Source organism: Gymnogyps californianus, chromosome 5 (assembly GCF_018139145.2).
Source record: "Gymnogyps californianus isolate 813 chromosome 5, ASM1813914v2, whole genome shotgun sequence".
NCBI lineage: Eukaryota > Metazoa > Chordata > Aves > Accipitriformes > Cathartidae > Gymnogyps > Gymnogyps californianus.
In genome coordinates this window covers 15,104,616-15,124,907 of record NC_059475.1, presented here as the reverse complement: position 1 = coordinate 15,124,907, position 20,292 = coordinate 15,104,616, and the positions used below count along the sequence as shown (strand labels likewise).

The 20,292-nt window shown below is 36.4% G+C and overlaps 1 protein-coding gene across 6 annotated transcripts in view; it reads left to right on the top strand.

Moving 5' to 3' along the window:
• SOX6 (SRY-box transcription factor 6) overlaps positions 1–20,292 on the top strand; it is a 378,275-nt gene that overhangs the window by 257,766 nt on the left and 100,217 nt on the right. The window lies entirely within an intron of this gene.

Sequence of the window (20,292 nt, the reverse complement as noted above, 5' to 3'; positions counted from 1 at the left end):
TAGTGTAAATGAAGAGGGGAAAAAAAAAATCTCATGAAAAGCAAGGTCTAGCACCAGAAAACTGACAGAAACATGAGCAGCTAATTGCTGTAGGCTCCATACATCTTGGAATGACCTAAGGGGATATCAACAAATCACTTTCCACTGGAGTATAGTAACAGCAATGGCATAACAGTGAAATCACTGGCAAAAACTAGGGGAAAAATTCTTTTAAAGTATTGGCATTAGCATGTTAGTGAGCAATTCTTTTTCCATTTTAATGGTTATTAATGTGTGTGCTTGCATTTAACATCTGCAAACCCTCCCTTCCCACTTTTCTCCCCAAAAACCAACTGGTGGTGTTGTAACTGGGTTTTATGTGTCTATCTCTGATTCCCTTATGGGCTTGTGATCCTGAGTAATGTTTTCTAATACTGACACCCAAAATATAAGTTATTTGGCACTAGTATTTATAACCTTTTTCCCCCCAAAACTGAAGAGATCAGATAAAAAAAGAGTGATTTTGTTTTTAAACAAGAAATTAAATTTTTTTCTTGATCACATGTTCCAGGTTGCTCATTTCTAAAAAGAAAAAAAATGTTCAGAGTTTAAATAAATTAATTAGATCATTTTGCAATCATTGGTGAAAGACAGCATGTAAAAGAATTTGGAAATATCCCTAGTAAGGGCCATTCTTTTCTATTTTTGCAGAACTCTCCAAACCCATAAGCTAAACCAATTTTTGAATGTGATGACAGATATGTTTCCCAACAATTCTATTTGGCCAACACTAAATATTTAGTGGTAGATTTTACATTATTCCCATGTTTTGTTTTCTCATGGGCAGTATTGAACCTCAAATATATCATCAGGATCTTTGCTAGGTAGCTTAGTTTAAAAAACAGATTTCTCCATGATTTAACTGTAATACTGGTTGAACGACATTAGCTGGGTAATGTGCAGTGAACCATATTGCTTTGGGAAAACAATACTTTCTTCTCCTCCTCCCCTCAGGTACCCGCATGTTTTGCCGACAGTTGTTGCCATTGTAATCGATGAGAATTTGAACCTTTTCTAAATCAAACTTCTTTTTTCATTTCAACTGTGTTCAACCATTTTAAAATGCAGCTGGTGCTAGCAGTTACAGCATGATTTTTGGACTAGCATGGGCAGATTTTGTTGCAGTTGTCAATCTTAAAGCATTTATTTCTAGTGCATCTCCAGCATCATGTCTGAAATTTGTTTGCAGTGAACTCAGGCAACAACATAATTTTATAGCATGGTTCTGAAACATTCTTTACACAAAAACCCCTCTGTGCTTTGCAAGGAAACTGACTGACAGAGTTGTAGCACTGTTGTGTTTTAAGTCTTCCTTTAAAGGCATTACTCTTTCTTTCTCCCAAAGACATGAATACTTGTGTAGAACTTCCCCATTTGTATCAAAATGATTTTTTTTTCCCCAAGGAGTCTAAATGGGAGAAAAAAAATCTACATATATTCAATAACCAGTCATAGTATCCCACAGTTTAACTACAAGACAGTGTCGCTATAGCTCCACATATTTTATGTATTTGAAAAAAAAGAATACATTAGAGAAGAATAAAGACTACAGAATATATATTAAGATAGTCCATATTTAATCAACATGTGTAGGTGCAAATGTCTCACTATTACAAAACCCACTTTTGAAATGATCTTTTATTTTTAAATGATCTCATGCCAACCACAGTTACAGCCATATTTGTGGTTTCCCCCAGATACTGAATGATGTTCTGTAGTGGGGTCAAGCGCTCTCATGACATTTAACCATTGGAAACTAAAGAAAACATTTGTGGTGTGAAACAACAGTGCATACTTGACCCTCCAAAGTATATCCATTTATAAATGGATGAAAGTGACTATTTAAAGTTGTTTTATAAGGGAACCACTGTGCCCACCGAAAACCCCTAATTTACTGTTTGAAAAAGCAAATGACGTGTGGGTACAAGAACACGCATTTTTTAAAAACGTCTCTGGTGCTCCTTGTGTTGCATTTGATCTTAGTAGTAAAACAACAAAACCGAGTTTTAGAGGGACATTGCTGCCATCCTATTTTTAATTCACTATTATGTGTTAAAATAACCATTAGTTTAAAGTGAACAATCGCAGCCTTGCTTTCAATGGTTGCTCAGGTATTTCTTTTAAACCAGTTTATAATTTTGCAGTTTGTTTTGCGTAAGGGATGCAGCCCTAGATGTAGATTAGGGAGCTGGTGGTGACTCAGTCACATTCCTTTCCAGCTCCTGTTTGCTGTGGGGAAGAGGATGAATGAATGAGAGAAAGTGTTATTTCACCCTCTTTTCTGATCTCCTTTTGTGTCTGGCAAGCCACATCAAAAAATTAGTTCTTTGGGTCAGCCAAGACTCGCCATTCTGCCCTCTGCCTTCTAGCGTGCTCACAGGAGTTGGCACGAGGTCATGATTTGAGAGTGCTACTACAAGAAGGTGTGTTCCCACCCATCCTTGTTTCCCCACTCAAGCAAAGCAAGGCAATGATGCTCAATCCCTTTTTGTTTAATTAATTTTTTTCCTTTTAATACCCTTTGACTTCAAGCGTAATTATAGTTCATAAATAGCTTATAAGTATTAGTAAGCGTCGAAGTGCACTTGCCTGTATGGAACTCTCCAAAGGTTATAAAATAAGAGAAGTTGATTGGATCTCAAGCAAAACAAATCAGCGGTAAAATGTGTTTTTGAGGCATGAGAGATTTTCAGAATGTATTTTTAAACAATCTGGACGTAAACAGATTAGTTGAAGACAACTTCAGTAAAGATAGCTTTCTTGAACTATCTACAAGCATTTTGTCAAAGAAAGCTGAACTATGACTAATTCTGTGAGTGGTATGAATTATTAGGTGATGAATTTTAAAAGTAGTGTCCAGATGTAAATAGTGAAAGCATCCAAAATATTACTCAGCAGCTGCAAGAGCTATAGGAAAAGCTGACATGACAAATTTAGTCATTTCTTAATCACTTTCGTTAGGCGGTATTGTCAGTTCCAAGAGGCAAATTTTCATCTTGATTTATGCCTATAATAGAAATGGCTGAAAACTGAAAAGTTCTCAAAACTGTTTACTTACAAAACACCTTTTAGGTCATTTTGGAAACTTCCTATGACCTAGCAGTAATGTTCTTTACACATGGGAGTTCAAAAAAATACACTTCTAGACAGCTTATATCAACAAAGCAATTTTTTCCACCTAAAAAAGTGACCTTAACATGTATGCAAGTGGTAAAAAGTGGCTTAAATGTATTATTTACAGCTATATCAAAATTTATTAATTACTTACCTTTGGTTTAAATAAAATTGATTGTTAAAGCAGAAAGTAGAGGTTGGTATGAATTCTATTCTGCAGTAGCTTTCAGATAAAAGAAGCAGTGACCCAACTCATTAGCCCTTTGATTTAATATATTGACACTTGGGTACGAATAATTCCGTTTAGTGGCTTTTGCTTCCCAGGGATCAATTTAATTAGTTATAAAATGTGACTTCATGTCAGGAGCCAGAAGAAATGCTGACGTTAAATAAAGTCATACGCAATTTAAACAATAAAGCTATCGATGCCTGGTTAAAAGTTAATGATGCACAAAAAATGGCTTAATAGAGACAACCTCAGCAATGAAAGTGATGGTAGGAAAATTAAGCTAAGTGGATGAATGAGAAATGGTGATGTTGTTGGATTGTTAAAACAAATTCATGGATGGCCTGATGGTTCATTTCATGGTACTGTATGTTTCTGATTTAAATACATGTTTGAGGGTAACCCTGTACTTTCATATTAGGAGTGACAAGAAGTGGTCTGAAACCTTTCTCCTTTAGATCCTAGAAAAGGACAGACAATTTACCTGTGCACATTCATCTTTGATGTATCCCTCTGGGATACCTTGGGATGACCCAGTATTAACTATAATGACCTCCTATTATAATATTACAAGTACTAATATTTGCACAGTTGGTTGAGACCCCAGTCAGGATCAGTGTCTTATTATGCTAGGTGCTATTTATGTACTGTACAAATAAGAAAGGACAGTTTGTGCCCTGCAGAAGGGTAGGAGCTAACATTAAAGCACCATATCCTTTCAAAACCCATTTAATGCTGTAGACGTAATCTACTTATGTTATCTAAGCAGAGTAAGAAGGCTTAGTGAAGAAAATAGCAACCCACAAAATTGTTGGAGGTACAATTCATCGTTCATTTTTCCTTCTGTTGCTCCATATGAACACACAGATGCACCAGAGCCCTTCGAGAATTATGGTTCCATTGTTTTCACATTTCCTAGCCTGCTTTGAGCACAGCAAGGTAAAATCCATGCTAGATGTCTTAAATAATAACCTGCAAATCCATATTCAGACATTGGGCCAAATTCATAAAAAGTAATTCTTGTCTTTTTATGAGTAGCATACAAGGATTTTTCAAGTCATGGTGAGTTGTTTCTATGTCAGTAAAACAGTGCTCAAATTTAATAGTGAATTGATATGGTCACCTCATTTAAAGATGTATAGACACCTAGCTGAATATGCTAAATAGATGCTAGGTCAAAAGAAAATACAGAGAAATGTGATTCCTTAGCTTAAAAATGTATGTTAGTTGAATGGTCTCTGACATAGAAATTGTGATTAAAAATAACATGAAAAACTTTTTATTTGCTTGTAACTTATTACTGTTCAGGTGAGACTGGAGTTAGTCCACCTGTGAGGAAAAACCTGATTTTAAAATGACCTGATGTTGAGCTAAGCCATGTTATGTTTTCATTTGTATTAATTCTTTTGGGGGGCAGATGGATTCTGATTAGGAAGACCAATCATGAAAAGGGACAGTAGTAAATTAGGCAGTTAGATAATAATTTTTAACAATTGTACACAATTGAGCTTGTCTATAGACTCCTAGAAAGCTTGAAGCCAAGCAGCAGGCAGCGGTTATTACCTGCTAAAAACATTAACAGTAGCTACGGTAACTTGCCGAAGGATAGAGGGGGTATGCCTTAGAATAAAACCTCTGTGTGTCAGAAGGATTTTCAGACTGTACAAGAGTTATGTTTTTTTTACTAATGTTAGGCAAACTGTTTTGTCTTTGCATTGACTTTACATTGGCCGCAGCCTACACAGAGGGAACTGCTGGAAAAAAGGGGGGCATTAATACTTTTTACTGTGTGCGGGCCAGCCAGTAGTTAGAGAGGGGGCCCATGTTTTCTTAGGGCTCAGATGGCAAAGCTAAGTATTCAGCCTACGGCAGGAAAAAAGTGCCTTTTTTGTTTTCTGGCTGGAGAGTCCAAGCATTCCCAAAGGAACACAATGAATGGCCCATTTTGTCTGACGCTGTTTCGTAGACATAGAATTCTTGTTTTTTCATAATTATTCTTGCCCGTCACTGGGTGTGCACATGACATTTGAGCGTGTTTTAAAGTCTTAACACACTCATGTGCCTGCAATAAAGTTACTCATAACAATCCAGGCTTTCTGCAGACAACAGAGCAGGGTCTGTTGTTTTCACAAGTCACAGCAGCTGGGAGGCAATTGTGAAGACAACAGCTTAATCTAGCTGGAAAATACAGGAAGAAGAGAATATACACTCAATTTCCTTCCATATTATTGCAAACAATGCAGAGGGCTTTTTTTGTTGTGGCTTTTTCTTTTCTTTGCTCTGGGTGGTCTGGCTGAAAATGTGAGTGGCATAAAATACACTAGTAAATGTACTTTGAATTTTCAACTTGTTGCATTTCTGTATTCATGCTGATGTGCCTAAATCTGTTAAAGGGTGAGAATATTCATCTACATGAGCACTTTAAAAATCATACAATAACAGCCTTATTTTGACCTCATCTACACAGTGTTTACACTTGTGTTGGTTTACAACATATGTTGCAGTTTCTTCTGAGTTACACTGGTGTAAATGAAACTGGAATCAGGAACTTAGAGAAAATTTGATTGCTGAAAACTTCCCTTCGAAACAACATTAGTTAAAGAAAAAATAAAGCTAGGCAGTCTTAGATGTTTGAAAGTTGTATTTTAGCTTCTGTGTGAAAGGACAAGGCCACTCAGTAATTTGTTTCTTTATTGCATGCTTCTGAATCTGTAGATTAATCATATTTGTAAATGCTTCATTTATTTCAGAAGCACATTTACAAACAAAGCATGCAATAAATTAACATGCAAACTCAGTTAAAAAGCATCATAAGTAGGCAGTGATCAGATAGTTTTTACCCTAGCTATATTTTCTGGTGAAGTTTTGTGAAATATTAGGGAGCTGGTTTTTTTTTTTTTTTTCTTTGATGGAAGGGATGAAAAGAGGAACATATACTTCAGTTATTATGTCAACACTAGAAAGAGTAAAATGCAAATTAACATAAATTCGATTGGAGAGGTGGGGGTAGCTCAGCAGTCACCACTAGATGTGGTTTCAGTGAGGGTAGATGTTCCTTTTAAAGAAAAGGCGATGTTTATCCAATTGCAGTAAAGGTACCTTCCTTTCCTGCTCTTGGGAATGCTACATACAGCAGATTTCCAGTAACCATGGCAGACAACTCAGATGGGAAAGATTTTTATTATGCATAGCACAGAGGTTATAGCAGTGACTGGTAACAGCAAAAGCCAGTCAGACAGTGAGTATGGAAAACAAATGAATGATTTGAACACGGTCCAGACTTCCAGGAGAGAGGATCGAAATCAGGTTGACGTATACTGAAAAAATACAATATGAATGCTGAGGTGAGTTAGATGTACACTCTGCTGTTTGTAACAGAGCTGCAAATAGTACAGTACCAGATGCACCAGCCAGCTCTGGGGCACTGGTGTCGGGGATGCACGTACTGTTGAAAATGCAATGGGTATTACTCTATTCAGCCACAAAATAAATCAGATGATAGTAATAATATCACATAGACTTCTGATCTATTTAAAAAAGCATGGATGTGGACTTCAGGGTCTAAGCATTAACTCATTTAGGCACACTACTGACCTAATAGTAAGCAACATCTCTTCCTCTGTTTTCCTTAAAATACAATACCACACCTCTGCCCTCCATTTCTCTTAAAAATACAATACCGATGTGGTCCAAAATAAACGTACAGATGAGTTGGTCTGTGCATCTCACATTAATCCTGTTCAACTCATTCACCCTCACATCTCAGAGACCCTATATCGGTATCTTATTTTCTTATATTTTCTTTTGTTGCAATTTTGGAGTTAGACCGACTTTCACAATGGAAAAAAAAAAAGCAAACCTAAAAATTCTTTTGGAAAAATGCATCTAAACTAAAAGAGAAAATTACATCCTGAAAACTCCTGTTTACCTGAAAAGACAGTGGAGACAAGCACGTGCTAACAAAACCGGGAGTTTGGGGAGGAGCATTGTTTACTCTGAAGACCCTTGAGTGCACTAGGAGAGCTTTAGAAAAGCATGATTTTAATTTGTTTCAGCTGCATGTGTCTGTCTTAAAAAATAGATGTTTGTGGGTGTCCTAATTTCCTTGATATGATGCTACTTTTATGTCTAAGCTTTTCTTATATTTGTGACAATGACCTTCCTAAAGCCAAGGAAGCCAAATGTACTTCACTATGGTCTCCTTCCTCATGATGGAAGTTTATTGGCAAATTTTGGGCATTACTTTCTTGGTGTCAGTGGCCTAGAAAGGAGAATTTACTGCCGGATAGCTACCTTGTATACACAAAAAATACTCTCCAAAAGAGATTAAGTGAGAGTGAATGCTAGGAGTTTTGCAAGGAGACTGAAGGTGAGGAGTGAAAAGATTAAGTGAAGGAGAAAAAAATGATTTGATAAATAGAAGAAGCAGAAAGAAGTCCAGCAATAATAGATGTGAGTGATAGAGTGATTTCCAAATTACTTTTTTTGTTACTCTAGTTGTCTACCACTATGATTAGTGCAGCTGGCTTGCTGACTTTTTCACTCAGCAGTGAACCTGTTAAATGTGTCATGCTCAAAGTACGTCTTTACAGAGATAGAGGTGGTCTTCCCAGAGTAGGCATTTAAGAAACACAGGTTTTGTGTGTCCAAGAAAGTCATTCAAATGGTGACTATCCAGGAGTGCAGCAAGCAAGTTGTATAGGCAGATGGGTCTAAGAACACTGAAGTCCCAAGTGAGGGATTTGGAAGACAAGAGGACAGCATATTCTATGTATATATACCTGTGTGTGTGCATATATATGTATAATTTAAAATATTTATACAAAATATATGTATATGTGTATATAAATATGTATTCTACATGTATATACATGGATCTGTATATTATATATGTACATGTGTATATATGTAGAATATGCTTTCCTCTATAATATAAAATATATAAGCATATCTATACACTTATGTATTTACAGAGAGAGAGACATTCACTTTCACTTTAAGAAAACGTCTAATAGGAAAGTTTCTGCTTGTTAAGATGTGTGACTTTATAATGGCATGTACTACACAGTAACTTCCATAGTGCATACTTTTTAAGAATAATCTCCTCCTAGTGAGTAAACACATTCCCACAAAGGCATCTTCAGTGTACATTGTCCACATGGGGACATAGTGCAGAAGAACTAAGGTGCTGCAAATATGTGTACTGAAACACTGTGCAGTTGTTTCTTATATAGTTGAACCCTAAAACAGAGCTTCAGAATGGAGCACAGTGGCTTACAGGTAAACACAGTTGTAAGACTTTGAACAGAGCTATCAAAAGAAGCTTTTTGTCCTCTCTGATTTTGGAAGTCTATTTGGATAGGCATTTTTGCAGAGTTCCTTCTCTTGTTTTCTTATTACCTGACCAAATGACCAAAATTATGACAAGGGTAACTTACTTTCTGGATCTGGCTGTTAGTAGGGCATGCCATTGCAGCTCACAGTTTTGCAAGATCTTATTACGTTAGACTGATATGTTGGACTCTGATTGTACCACCAAGTCAGCCCTCATCCTTACTCTTAGTTTTTATTTTTTTCCTTTCTCTATGTCTCTTTCATTCCCATTCCAATGTATGTAAAAAGTGTCAGCACTAACTAGTTCCTACTTTGGAAAAAAAGTAGCACTTCAGCTGCTCCTGCAAATTCTTTCACCCTCTGAGCAGTGATTAATATACAGGTTTAAGAAGAATTTTTAAACAAAACCTGGGAAAAAAGGAAAAGAGCAAATATGCAGGTTAATGGTGTACCCTGAGGTGAGCAAAATGCATTTTTTTAACAAGCCAAGCATAGCAAAAAAGCTATTCTACAGTGAAATTAATAATTACCAAAAAGATTTGCTAGCATTATTGTTGTATCCTTTATGAGAATATGGGTAGCATGTTTAAAAAACATGGGAAGTGTGAATCAAAGCCCAAAGATTCAAACTGGTCTCTAATTTTTAATGTGAATTCTATTCATATGCCCCTGGTGCATAGACTGAAATACAGTCTGTGGATAACAACTGTCTTTAGAGTGGTGCTACTTAACATGAAAATTGTATCTGTTCCTCTGTATGGATTTCTAATTTTCTTTACCGTCCTGTTTTAACAAAGCTTTAAGATAGGAGGGCATCTTAGTGCTACATGTAGTAGGTGCCTGGCTATAATACATGATTTCAGCCCCAAATATTTTCCAAAGGCAAGGTTTGTTTATTAACTGAACCCCATGCTGAGATTCAATCAATCTAATACAGGCTGAGTTTAAAGTTGAACATTCAAATGTATGCCCATACATCTTAGGCATATATCTTACATAATGATGTTGGCCCCAGACATCTTTCTGGGTTTGTTTATGTCTGTTATGGATTCCCCTCATTATCCATGCTGTTTGAGGGATTCCCTATGGATTCAGTCAGTTTATTGCATACTTTTTTTTAATTTTATGCCAAACTGAATATTTTGAGTGGCAGTTCGTATGGTAGCTCCGTACAGCTTCCTCTCAAATCCAGAGATGAATGCTGTGATCAAGGTTAAATAAAATAATACAGAAACCAACATGCTGCAAAAGGGTATCTAAGAGAATGCTCCAGGAGAGGTGAGAGGATTATAGAAGTAATGTGAGTGATAAAACATTAAGATGTTGACTACTCTTCCTATTTCTTTTCCTTTTAATTATGGTTAACCATTAGAGCAACAATTCTGTGATTTACAAGATCTTCCTTATTGAGCATCTATAGTAATAACACTGGGAAAACTCATTTATTAAATTTCATTGGAGTGAAGGGATGTTTTAATATGCTGGTCACTAAGCACATCTGAGTGTGCACACAACTCCCAGTAACATTAATTGGAGTTGCATATGCATATCAGCCAGAGAACAGAGTCTTAAATATAGAAAGCAGAGATTGGTATGGGCCACACTCTGTTCTTGGGAGTGTGTCCTGCTCCACGGAAGTAAGTGGAGTTTCTGAGGCTCTCCTCTTGAGAGATGAACATTGCCCTTCTCATATTCAGTGTATAGTACCCATTTAGTTCTTGTAGGGGAGTTTACTAGGAGTAATATATGGCCAGAAGCAAATAGGGCTAAAAGACAGGTTTTTCTTATAAAGCCTTTGCATTATGAAAAAGGTCTTTTTCAATCTGAAAACTCAGATTTATGAACACTTAATTCATCAGTTCCCCGTGCCTTTCATTTGAAATAAACAGCAAGCAATATTATTTTAAAATAAGGCAGAAGGTGTAACAAAAATGAAGTAATGTTTTGAGAAATATGTGATTGATGATTAAAAAACAGAGAGAGAAGGAGTGGGGGGGTCAGTCCAGCATTCATTAGTCAGGCAAAACTTCTATTTGAACATGCATTAAGTCAGGAAGACCAGACAGTGTGACTGGAAAATTATTCTTTCTTTGAGAAGTAGTCTCTCAAAAATATTCCCTTGTTTCTTAAATCTAAAGGCATCCTTTGACTGACTTAGTTATTTTATATCTATTGATGCTAGAGAAAACAAAAGAAACTTTAAAACCTGGAAACATAAACATCATTGAACCACCCACTTCAAAAAAAAAAAAAAAAAAAAAAAGGGATGGTGGGGGAGAGAGAAAAAGAAAAGAAAGAAATCACAGTGGATGTTTTCCAGGAGGGAACATGCTATGCTGTGTAAAGGGGCCTAGTGTAACAAGAAGTCATCTATTCTTGATTTCTTTAGACAGCTAGAGCTTTGTGCCTTGTCTAGTTTCTACATTTTAAGAGCTTGTTCTGTGTAGCAGAAATAATACAATAAATGGGTTTAACCGCATTTGTCTCAGCTAGACAGTCTGCTTTGTCAAAGATTGCTGGTACAACATAAACAAATTATGTGTTTGTAGTACTTTTCAATGAAAGCCTATCTAACAGAGCGGAGATTGTGTTTCAGCAGCTGTAGATTTAATCTCCTACCTGTCAGTTAAAGCAGGCATTTCCTGAGCAGATAAGGCCTGGCTGCAGAGGGGGGAGCAGCCACAGCTGGACAAAGGGCCATTGTTATTGCCCTTTAATTCTATGTAGATTTGCCCGTGCATTTCATCACACCAACTCCAGCACGTTAGGGTTGCAGAGGAGCCAGCCCTTCGCTGCAGGTTCGGCAGGCAGAGAGAAAGGGAATTGCAGCACAGCTTTGCGCTATTTACTCCTGCCGATTGTCATGAGCAACTGAAGAAAATATCCCAACTTTGAGAGCAGCGTCACTCTAACGTGAGTGTGATTATAGGATTCATGGCAAGGATCTATTTGCAAGCTGAAAGCGCGCTTTAAATAACACTGGAGTTCTGACAAATCAGGGAAAGCCAGAAAATGGGAAGATTGGCATTCCTTCTTGAATATCAGGATCCTCTGCAGAAAAGGCAGCACAGCGGTGTGGATTTATGTCTAAAGTATAGCTGTTGCTGGAATTTTAACACCCAAAGTTGGATAGGAAATACCTAATGCTCATTTTAAATACGAATTTCCTGGTTTTCTGCCTTATTTTACCTTTTTAATGATTTTGTTCTTTCAAAATGTTTTTGTAGATGAATCATAAATGCTCTAGAAAGTTGAGGAGCCAATATAACTGATTTGAGCCAAACACAGTTGGCGTAGGAAGGAAGCAGGCTGTGTGTATGTCGCTGGAAGTTTAGGAACTCTCTGTTGCTTACTCCCAAATCTGCAATAATTACTGTATACCTAGTGGTGGCAATCACCTTAGTCATACTGTGCAAACACACCAGTTTCTTGGAGCCTTTTCTGAGTAAAGATGGTCAGATCGTGTCAAAATCTGAGGAGTCCTAGGAAGAGATGGAACAAATTAATTTTTGCATGCAATCAGTATTCTGATTTGACTTTGATCTCTAGACACAGGAGTTTTCTGCACTAAACTAGTTCCCAGAAAATTGCCTTTGATAACCCTTTACGTTTTGATCTAGACACTCCATAAACATCGTGTGATTTCTGGAAGTTATCTAGGTTACTATTCTACATTAAATCTCTTTCAAAAATCTACATAAGCGAGAGTATTCTCACTAGATGTGAATACCTCTTTTGACCTAGTCTCTTGAATATTATCCATTTAGGCTTCAGGAAAAATATCAATACTTGTCTCTATAATAAAGAAGAGTAAATTCACAGAGGAGTAAATACCTGAAGAAATCAGCTGTAGGACTGGGTGGGATGGGAAAGGCGTCTCCTTTTCACACCTGTGACACCTCCACCCTTGTATCCTGCCAGCATACAAGTGTTTGAGGGCTAAACCATGTAGCACTGGCGTGTACCTGCTCAAAAGCTGCCTCATTCTGATTTTTCAACAGAGCATGTCCCTCATTAGCCATAGCTCTGCACTTTGGGTAGCTCTTTATACAATTGTGTGGTAAGGTGTAAAGGTTACAAGCAGCAGATTACAATGGAATTGGTTTCTATCCACTATGCATTGTCACTTCTGCAACTGAAAAAGAAATCAAGGCCTTTTTGGGTGTGCTCTTGTGTAAACTGTAGGCATAATACTGTCCTCTGAATAGGTCTTCGAGCTTGAATTAATTAATAATTGTAAAGTATTCAAAAGCTCTAAGTGGTTATATAGTTACAATACAATATAGTTACAAATCTTGGAATATCAGTGAAAATATAGAAAGCTTTAAAAACAATGTGCTGATCAGGAAGAAATTCTTCCCATAACAAAGTAAATGGCAGAACTCCTGTTAGCATCAGTGACCCCCTGGATTTCAGGTATATTCTGTATGTGTTTAATGTAATAGAAGAACCCCAAGCTGTTCTTTTGTTGTACCTTTTTTACCTCTATAGGGCAGAAGGAGTTTTGATCAGAGGCGTTGAAAGATGTTTCTGTTTTCGTTCCCACTTCTGCTGTAGCTATTCTTTAAAATGAAAGACAATCCTTCCTTTAGCAATCATCCGTGTTGTGGTGTTAGATGATTTTTTTAATCCTGTACACTGCAAGCCCTTCTATTGAGGGAATTAGTTTCATGTTAATAACTAGTGATGGCTACTATTCAAAAAAAGAACTCTGTCTTGAAAGGATGTGGGGGGGAAAACTCTGCTTGAAAGCACCAATATGAAATGCAAATTTTAAAGCATCTCTTGCTCTAAATTTTTTCATCAACAGGAAATTTCAATGTACTCCAAAAATCTTGCACATTTTGATATCACCATAAAAACATAAGCTAATAAGGAATTTCTGACATAATTTATATTTAGATTTGAGCTGAAGTAATGGAGCTTCCGTATATAAAATATCAACAAGTATCATTAGGCTGCAATATTTTTCTTATTTTGGCATGAATAAGACAAGGTGCAAATGAGAAACATACATCTTCACTAGTCTTTGGAAATATCTGAAATAATTGACTTGCTCAGTCTTCTGTGATGGCTTGGTGACCACTAACTGTGACAATTTGCATAATAGTCAACTCTTCACTTCTGTAGAGATAACTGTTTGTATCTGATTAAAATTAGGACTGTTTTAGTTCTCTTGACTTTTCCAGAAGTTGCAGAAATAGAGATTTGCTGTTATGCTTTAACCAAACAAATGCACACATGGGGATAACAATATGCTGAGTTTATGCAGATTTTACAACACAAATCTGAATAAAATACCCACTAATAGACCCTTAAGGAGTAATAAACACACATGAATTTTCCTTAGTTGCACTTTAAAGTGATTTTAACATACTACTAGACCTTAACAATAATATTTAATTGACAAGATTATGCATTTGTATGGATTGAAAAGGTGGTAGATCTCTAATTCCAAATGAACTATAAATTCACTTTTGCATAACATGTTTTATTTATTTCTCTATAGCAGAGATGTTCTTCATCCCTCCTAGTGAGAGTTTCTTAAAATACAGACAATTTAAATAGATTTAATTACTATTTATCATACTCTTAACTTCATGAGATCATCTTTAGTTGAATTCTGTATTTCCAGGTAGTCAAGGAGCTAGATAAAAAAAAGGGCAATACAATGAGTAGCTAATAGAAATTAAATGAGAGCTAGTGTTTGAAACTATTCTGGTAGTATTTTTCTGTTGCTCCCTTCTTTATTTCCCAAGTAGATGGAATTTAAGTTTAGTTCATTTAAAGTTTCAAAGTAGTGAGGAAGAAATAATAAAAAATAAGGATGCTCTGTTTCGCTCTCTGATCATGGCTGCAATTTTCACATTAATGTTGTGGCCACTGCAGTAGACTTAAATCTCCAAATCATGCTGAACCATTGGACAAATGGAAAAAACGATAGGGGAAAAGAAAGAAAATAGCAGTTACAATCCATTTACAAATTCAGTAATGGGCTACATATTTTTCATAGTATTTCCCATATGAAATGTTCTCACTTTGCAAGTCTATGGTATCTTTTTTACAGTTTATTTGCCAACACTTCCCCTGGGATCTCATTGGCAGACATTTTCTTTGTGGCTCATGTACTTTCACTGAGAGGAAATATTTTTCAATTAGACTGTAGATAATTAGATGGCAGATAAATTAGAACATAATATACCTCCCTGTATAGATATAGCTCCAGTGATTCTATATTGCTAACAGGAGCAGAAAGTAGTATCTGAATAATTTTCAATTTGGGAGCTATGTCAATGCGATTTTCAGTGTCCCAGCTACGATGTAGTGCCTGCGTGATCACTTTTGGTCTGTTGGAGCCCACCTTTCTTCAACTGCTATTCCTCCTCACACAGAGTCACAGTTGCTTCCCTTGGATTATTTATGCTAGAGGGGACTTCTCACTTAAGCATTTGGGTCCACTCTCACATATTATCTTTACTTTAGAGAATGTTAGGCATTGATGCCGCATTAATTCAAAGCCTTGAGAGTTCATCAGTTACATTTCTGAGCTCAGAACAAAAGACCCAGGCACCACTCGCACACAAAGTAGCCAGATCCTTTATAACTGAACTGGTCAGTTAACCCAGCCTTACAGTCACTTTGCTTCATCAGAACAGTACAAATAAAACAGCCAGACCATTCAATTATAACCAAAGAGACCTTTTTATTTTTCAGTACAATTCTTCTGCAGTTTTTCTAAATAGATCATTTTGTGGGACCAGAAAAGGGCTCAGTCGTGGCACGAGTTCATTACAATATTGGCAGATTTGGGGAGGGGATTTGGGCCCAAACCTGCAAAAATCTTAGCACATAGCTGCTTCTAAGCATTTAAGTGATCCCACTGACTATCACGTATGTAAGTTTTCATAGAAGTCGTCCCTACTTCTTTATGCAATATGGTGTTTGCTTTCTTGCAGAGTCACCAAAATGACCTAATCAAAATAAAATTCAAATTAACAAAACTTCTTATATTTCTTCTCTTACAAAGAACAACAAAACCCTACACTCGTTATTGAAATAAATGAAATTCCAATGGTGGTATAAAAATAATAGTGCTATGTATTGTACACAGAGTATTTAAAATGCAGATGAGATAAATATATAATATGCAGGGTATTTAAAAACTTGCACTAGTAGTACCAGGGGCATAAACACTGCTTTCAGTGCCACTAAGATTTTTTTAAATGAATCAACCTAAAATGTAACCTGTTCAGCTATCAGTTATGGCCATTATGTTCTATCACATAAACACATATTTTGAGCATTCTGAAAATGCACATTCTTACTTGATACACTGCCATTACCTGGGAAATTCTTCTGTTATACTCTAGTTTTTAAATGAGAGTAGAAAGTTTCAAACACATTTTTACTATGGAAATAAAAACTTAATGACTGCATAGACAGGTTAAAGTTGTAGTCTGGCTATACCAATTATTCAAGAAGTTAAAAAATCTTAGGTAGAAATTCAAGTTTAAACTATGAAAAGTTTAAACCTGCCTGTGAATGAAGTAGGTTCTCAGAGAGGCTGTAATATCACAAGGACAAAAAGTACTGTACATCCTATACTAAAGAAAAAAAAAAGTCAATTCAGTAGATTCAGAGATTGATTTCTCAGCTAACATGCATTGGAGTAGTCTGTTAGATTCAATACAAATCTCAAGATTTCTACAAGTTGAGAATAGGGTCCAGAGATTTTATTGGTGGAAGAAGTGGGGGGCAATGGTTTTAAATAGTGATGTTGGATTACTCTAGGCAATTAGAGCATATTTAGCCTATCACGCTGTTTTATACTAGTGCTGGTTGTAATTAAAAAAAAAGCTTTAAGGAAGGGATAAAATATTATAAAGATCATGCTTACTATCTCTCAAAAAGATGGCACTTAATTCTCCCCTTAACTGAAGTAAACCATGCAACAGAGAGGCAACTTGTCAAGTTTGATCTTGAAAAGTTTGCAAGGAATCCAGCCGCCATTGTAGGGTGGGATTAACTTCCACTCTTGAAACCTGTGATCCTCGCAGCTAAGCAGAAATGTGTGAGCTGCCTTTTTGCTTGCACTGCTGCCATCCTTTTCTCTGAATGCCTTTACTTCTCCAGCTGCAATGTTAGTTGTTGTAGAGGCAGCTTTGGTTTTTAAAGACAGAACCCTTCCTCTTCCTTAGTCTCACTAAATGTGCTGTGTTCCTTATCCAAAAGAGGCAGATCATTTTCATTCAAGGCATTACTTTTGTATCACATATCGCTTTGGCTTCCATTTTCCGTGCACAACACTAACCATCAATGACTTTTTAACAAGGAGGATTGTCCAGCCAACTTCTGAGATTAGCATTCACATGACTGTGGGACAAAGCACTGCAGATTTGCCCATCTTATCAAACAGGCCACCAGCTTTTATTATTTCAGGGAGAATCAAATTGGAAGTTGCTTCTTGAACTAATCAGGGCTAATTTGCTCTAAAGTTGCTTCCTGACTTAGATCTCAGGCAAGGAAGTGCTGTAATCAGTTCCCAAGGGCTGTCAGAGTTGTGTTGGGATATTAAAGGAATGGTACGCTACCTTTTAAGAGTTCCCTAATCTTGGTGGCTTCTCATGTTTAACACAGTTAAACCTGAGCTTGTTGTATAGAAACAAAGATAAATTTTATGAGATAGCTTTATATAAGAGGCGATTTTACTCGAGGTTGCAGAACTGAATTTTGGAAAGAATATACTCAGGTTTCCTCCATGGTTTGTACAGTTCAGTTAAAGATACAGACTGGCAGAATTGTTCAAAACGAAACATTTACTACCCGTCACAAAAAAAAAAAAAAAAAAAAAAAAATTCTTCATGAAAGAGAAAATGAGTCCCCCTGAGTGTCACTGTTTGCATATTAGCCCATAGTACGGGCTCTGCCAAGTTACTCTCTGACTGACTGCTGCAGATGCTCTTTCTCAAGTATTCTGAGTGAGATCTTTAGTGCAAGTCTTCGGGGACAAACAATAGCACCTGTTCCTCACAAGACAGCAGCCCAGTTAGTCCATTCATGTATCTTTAATGAAGCTCTGGGGCAGATGGCAAAAAATGGCATCATCAACAACTTAGCACAGAGGAGACAAAAGGGGAAAGTGCCGATCCAACAATACGCTATTTTTACGAATGGGAAGACAGAGTTGGAGTGTTTCTCAGGCATCTGCTACAGTCTTGGTTTTCAGAAAGACCTGAGGAACTTCTCAGCAATTAAAATTTCTGGGCATGTAGCCGATTTTATGAAGTACACCAATCAACCCCTCCTCCCAATTTCTCCCCCCTCAGTAAAATCAAAATAATAATAATAAAACCCTCAGGAAAAAAATTATCAAAAATTAAGGTGTCTACTGGTTTTATGGCATTCATTTTACATCTTTAATAATTCAATGATCAGTGTACATTGTACATTCTCTTCCTTTTTAATGCTTATTTGTGCTTTTCAGTTGACCTGTGCTGAAAATCGACACCTATGTATATAATAATTGTGGGTGAAACCAACGTTTACCTAGGAATAGTATTTAATATGTGCCAGAGGGAAGACCCATGGGAGGGAATGGTTGCCATTCAGTATGGGCTTTTTTCAGTCTGTATAACTCTCTTAAGTGTAAACTCAAATTTACACTCTAAATGTAAGCCATCTTTAGTCAAAGTTACATCGATTTATATAGGCTGAGGACCTGATCCAGCATTCAGAGTAGTATTTCAAGGAAGAATAGCAGATAGCCAGAACATGCAATCGTAATTCTCCACACTTACAGAATTGCTTTTGTTTGAGAGTTTAAAAAAAAAATCTCTTTGGATATGGTGGAGTGGATCCAACTCTACAGGATTGCACTGGGAAATAACCATTGTAGGGTTTGGTTGTTATATGTTTCAATTGATTTTTATGACATTACAGTGTGAAGTATTGCTATGGGTATGTATGCACCATCACTCTAGCCACAGTACTCACTCTGATCTCTTCTGTGTCTTGTGAGATTGTGTTGGTGTCTCGTACCTTTGCAACCCCATGGAAATACTTTCTGTGTGTGGTGATTGAAAGGGATATTTCTTAAGCCTTGGGTCCATTTGATTAGACTGTAGTTGGGAACTACTGAAAATGATTGTAAGTTGTATTGTGTTGAATTCCTTCCAATATATCCTGTAGTTGTTTCTATCAGATGAAGCCTGTGGTTTTCATTTGCTGTACTCCTATAGAGCCAGTGTAAAGGAACACCACACAGCAAAACTAGCACCATTTTATCAGAGGTAAATGCCTGTGCTGGGCACATGGGGATCAACTCCAATCTAACCAAGTTTAACTCATATCCTAAAATGCACAGCCAGGCTTACCTCAGCTAAAATGAGAGAAATAGCTGCTCAAAGCTAGTTTCTTTCACGCCCCAGTGCCATAGCAGTAATTGCACAAAGACCTTTTTATTATAAGTTGATTTTCCTGAGAAATGGATTAAAAAAAATACTGTAAAGTGTTTGTTTTTTGCTTGACCTTTATTAACCTACATCTTAGGGCTTTCCCAAGAGAAGAGTTGTTGGTAAATTAACCCTCATAGACACACACAGTAGCATTTCTGCACTGCATCAATGGTTGTGAAAGTAATGGGGATATGACAAGAAAATTTGACACTATTTAAACAATGTCATAGGTCAACATATGGGATTTGACCAAAAAAGTTTTTTAGGAATTAAATGAAAAAAAAATTGCTTGAAGTGTACTTTAACTTTTTAATAGTATTTAATGCCGCTGATTTATGGTAGCATGAGGGCAAAAATTTTTTTCTGCCTAAACCCCCAATTTCTTCCTACATTTACTAGCTTTGATATATAAACCATTATATGTTTGCTTAACTACTAATCAGAAAAATCATGGTCAAACCCTTGGGTACTTCTGGGGTTAAGGAATGATGGATACAAATTCTTTGTGATCCTAGCCACTGTCTCTGAAACACATATAGCATAAATTAGGGAACTAGGAAATTAACGTCGATTTAACAGACGTGATTCTACCACATCTCCTGTTTTCTATATGTTGAATACAAATGGTGGTATAAGGTGAAGAATTTTTTACTTTTGCATGTTTGTGCTTTTTGATACATTTATTAAGGTCAAATTAAATTTGATATAGTAGGTTTTATTCTGAAATGGTCTCTGAATACAGCTCCATAATTACCAAGCTACATGATAGTGTATAAAGCTATAAAACTGCTTAGACAGACAAGCAATTTATATGTTATAGTGAGGTGTGTATGGCAAAGGATGTTAGTTTAATTGGGAGCCAGGATGTTGGAGCCTTAAATCTTAAGAGCTGGGGTGTTGACTAGAAGACTATTTAATACTGTGGTGAGATTTTGAAATAACATATGTGAGTTGTTGGTATATATATGAACAATACAATGTTGTAAGATCTCAGAATTAAAATTACCCTAAGGATACTAAAATTTGAACATCAAAGTAGCTATTGCAGTGTTAGGTTACTTCCAAAATGCTTGTCACTTTGCTGTCTGTGACCAAAGATGAGAAAACTTGTGAAAAATTAATAGA